This window comes from Carassius carassius, unplaced genomic scaffold, assembly GCF_963082965.1.
Source record: "Carassius carassius unplaced genomic scaffold, fCarCar2.1 SCAFFOLD_57, whole genome shotgun sequence".
Lineage (NCBI taxonomy): Eukaryota > Metazoa > Chordata > Actinopteri > Cypriniformes > Cyprinidae > Carassius > Carassius carassius.
The window spans coordinates 1,400,033-1,403,564 of record NW_026775196.1 but is presented as its reverse complement, the minus strand read 5'-3'; the positions used below and the strand labels follow the sequence as shown (position 1 = coordinate 1,403,564).

Genomic DNA, 3,532 nt, shown 5'->3' with positions numbered 1-3,532 from the left:
GGTGCAATCTTAGTAGCCACAATATCCTTGCCTGTGAAGCCATTTTTATGCAATGCAATGATGGCTGCACGCGTTTCTTTGCAGGTCACCATGGTTAACAATGGAAGAACAATGATTTCAAGCATCACCCTCCTTTTAACATGTCAAGTCTGCCATTCTAACCCAATCAGCCTGACATAATGATCTCCAGCCTTGTGCTCGTCAACATCCTCACCTGAGTTAACAAGACGATTACTGAAATGATCTCAGCAAGTCCTTTAATGACAGCAATGAAATGCAGTGGAAATGTTTTTTTGGGACTAAGTTAATTTTCATGGCAAAGAAGGACTATGCAATTCATCTGATCACTCTTCATAACATTCTGGAGTATATGCAAATTGCTATTATAAAAACTTAAGCAGCAACTTTTCCAATGTCCAATATTTATGTAATTCTCAAAACTTTTGGCCACGACTGTAGATGGTAACATGAAGAAGACCGATATGTAAATAATGAAAAGTGGCTAACAGAACAGGAAACCATGGCCAAAACAAGCACTTTTTGCCTGTTCTGACACACACCTGCTCGAACAAAAACCTTGCAGGACTGTGGCTCTCCAGGACAGACGTTGGCCACCTCTAGCCTACATCAACTTCATTGTACAATACCCTGATTACATGGGTGGTGTGAACAATGCATGATGGCTATTCATCAAGCAGCTGGTCAAAGAGCTTGTCATGCCACATATGAAGAGTGCTTGGAGGACAGGCTCCAGCTTCAAAACCATATTAGAGAGCAAAAAAAAAAGAAAAGAAAAGAAACACTACCAAAGATATTTTATCAAAGATCTCACCTGGCCAAGGGCACAAATCAGCAGCTGGCATTCCCAGTGCACTAGGCCGGTGTGCAAGGAGTTAAGCCCTGCCCTGGCCTGAACAATAGGCCCTAGTCCGGCCCTGAATTCTTCATAATTCTTGACCCTAGTCTGACCAGAGACTTTACCCTTCTTCCAAAGCAGCTAACTATTGTTTCAGCTATTAAAATAGTTCAGTTTTTTATGTAATGGTAAACTGATTATATTTTGTTTAGTTTTTTTTTATTTTATCAATTTCATTTAGAAAAATGTTTGGAGCATTTTTTATTTTATTTTTTGTACATTTTTGTTTTTAAATTGACGACCAAGCAGCCAGCGGCAGACTGTGAGTTGATCATAGCCTATGTTTGAGAAATTAAGCCTTCTTAAATCATCACGACTTGCCTTAAGTATAGATATAAAACAGTTCAAGCATATCGCAATGTTAGTTAAAATGTTTACCCTATATAGCTGTGTGCTGTTAGAAGTATATCCAATCATTTGAGTGGAGAGGAGCTAAAGCGCGCTTTGCAGGTTGTGATCACTTACATTTTAAACAGCCTATAATACACAGTTGTGGAAGTAACGAAATACAACTACTCATACTGTAATTAAAGGTCCATTGAAGTGCCTTGAAACACACAGCATTATTCTATGTATGGTGACAAGAGGGTGGGACATAATGAGCAGCCACGCCCCCTTTTTAAAATAGCCAATAGGGCTTGGGCGCCGCGTCACATTCTGGGACGTGGCGACCATGTTGATGGCCTTTCGAATGTAGACATACAGCAAGTCGAACGAGAAGAAGCAGAGTTGGGAGAAAGAAAAAAGATGATAAAATCAAGAAAAGGTTTTGGGATTTACAGCAATACAGAAAAATAGGGATGTCAGGGACCATGTGTGTGGACAAAATCGGCACTTTGGTTTGGATTTATATGAAATTCCCAACAAAGGCTACCTTGCTTGTTTTGTGAGCGCCTACACTTCAGAACAGTTCCGAAGCTACAAGTAATTTAAAAAATGGATGGGTTCAGGAGCTGCAGATCATAAAGCTGTCAAACAGTATACCATAATACAGTAATCCGGACAAAGGTAGGCTGCGCTACATCTAGCTGCTAGTTTAGTAACCGTTAGTGCTAAGAACCATTCACACATGTACTTTTAACTATATGTTTCAAAAATTGTAGTCAGTAGCTGTCAACCCTCCCGTTTTTTCCCGGGGTTCTCACGTATTTGAGCTCTTTTTTCTGCTGTCTTCCCGTTTTAGTATTTTCCTGTAAAATATCCCGTTAGCCCTTCCATCGGACCTGTCAGTCTCTGTGTTGTTGTCCTGTTGCTACCCCCTTGCCCTTCCAGCGAAACAGGTGTTTTCAAAGCATCATTTTGCTTACTTGATGTTGGGCTTTTTTAAGATAACAGTGTGGTTGTTGTTCACGCCAATCTGTAAGCAAAGTCACATTAGACCTAGATACACTTAGTTAATGCAGCAGTTTTGTAGTACGAATTTTTGCTGTCAGCAGGGGGATAGCAACAGAAAGATGAATGTTGAAAATTTCCCGTATTTTGGATGAGTAACCCAGGAAATTTCCCTTATTTTCAATGTTCAATGTTGACTTAAGCTATATAAATTAATATTCAGATGTTATGGTCTCCATGGTCATGCCTCCAAGCAGGAAAGCGGTGGAAAGTTAATCCATTTTCATTTTTTTCCCCATAAGCACTTATGTGTTGCGCACCCCACATTACAGCAACAGTTTACCATGGTTGAAATAGATTTTTAATTAATCAAATTAAGACACACGGCTGAGAGGGAGTACGTCTAAACTTTGCGCAGTAGTCCGAGTGGCAGTAAAGGAGGCCATAAACATGGCAGCCACACCAAGTAATGACGTCACGACGCCCAAGCCCTATAGTGTTTTTTATTTATTTATATCTGCTCTGGCCAGAGCCGTTGAGCTCGGTAAAGTCATATTTGACAAACACAGTATAACAGATTACCCCCATATTCAATTTGAAACTCTTAGTCAAACAAAATAGTGGTTATAATCATGCTGAGGCTGTTGAGTTGTAAAAGTTTTTAATATATGCTGACTCTTGCATATGATCCGCTCTGTGCAATTGCGTCTCTGGACCAGATCCAAAGTTTGGATTAGACTGTGTATGTTGCCACAGTTCACGTGAAACAACGTGATTTTAGAGAGCATTTGATTGGTTAGAAGTGATTCTAGAGAGCATTTGATTGGTTAGAAGATTTAATGAGAAGATGAAATGCGATGTGATGTCATGAAAATCTGTGATCCGTTTTAACGGAAGTAAGAGACTAAAAGTTTTGAATGCAAATTTTTGTCATTGTTTTGGAAAACCATCTTATTCATAACCTTAAGGCTAATATATTAATACTAAAAGCTAAAAAAAAAAAAAACGTAAATTTTGATTTCATGGAGACGTTAAGTAGGTTTTTTTTGTGGTACTTGTACTTTTTTCAGTATATTTTTTTATCTCTATTTTTACTTATATTTAACTACAAATCTAGCAAATAATCTACTTCATTACTTTTAAAAGAAATAATATTTCGTTACTGAGTAATTCCACAATTTAAATTGATATTCAAACCTTTGACAGCACTTCAGTAGCCTATAAAAATATCTGATTGTAAAGGGACCAGTAAAATCCCTGATATCTGGACCGGGAAAAGCCACA

The 3,532-nt window shown here is 38.4% G+C and overlaps 1 long non-coding RNA gene across 1 annotated transcript; it reads left to right on the top strand.

The window, feature by feature from the left end:
* Positions 1-475: 475 nt before the first annotated feature.
* Positions 476-800, top strand: LOC132137556 (uncharacterized). Its single transcript, XR_009431884.1, has 2 exons — positions 476-606; positions 755-800. It is a non-coding gene; the product is annotated as an uncharacterized LOC132137556 (long non-coding RNA).
* Positions 801-3,532: the final 2,732 nt, after the last annotated feature.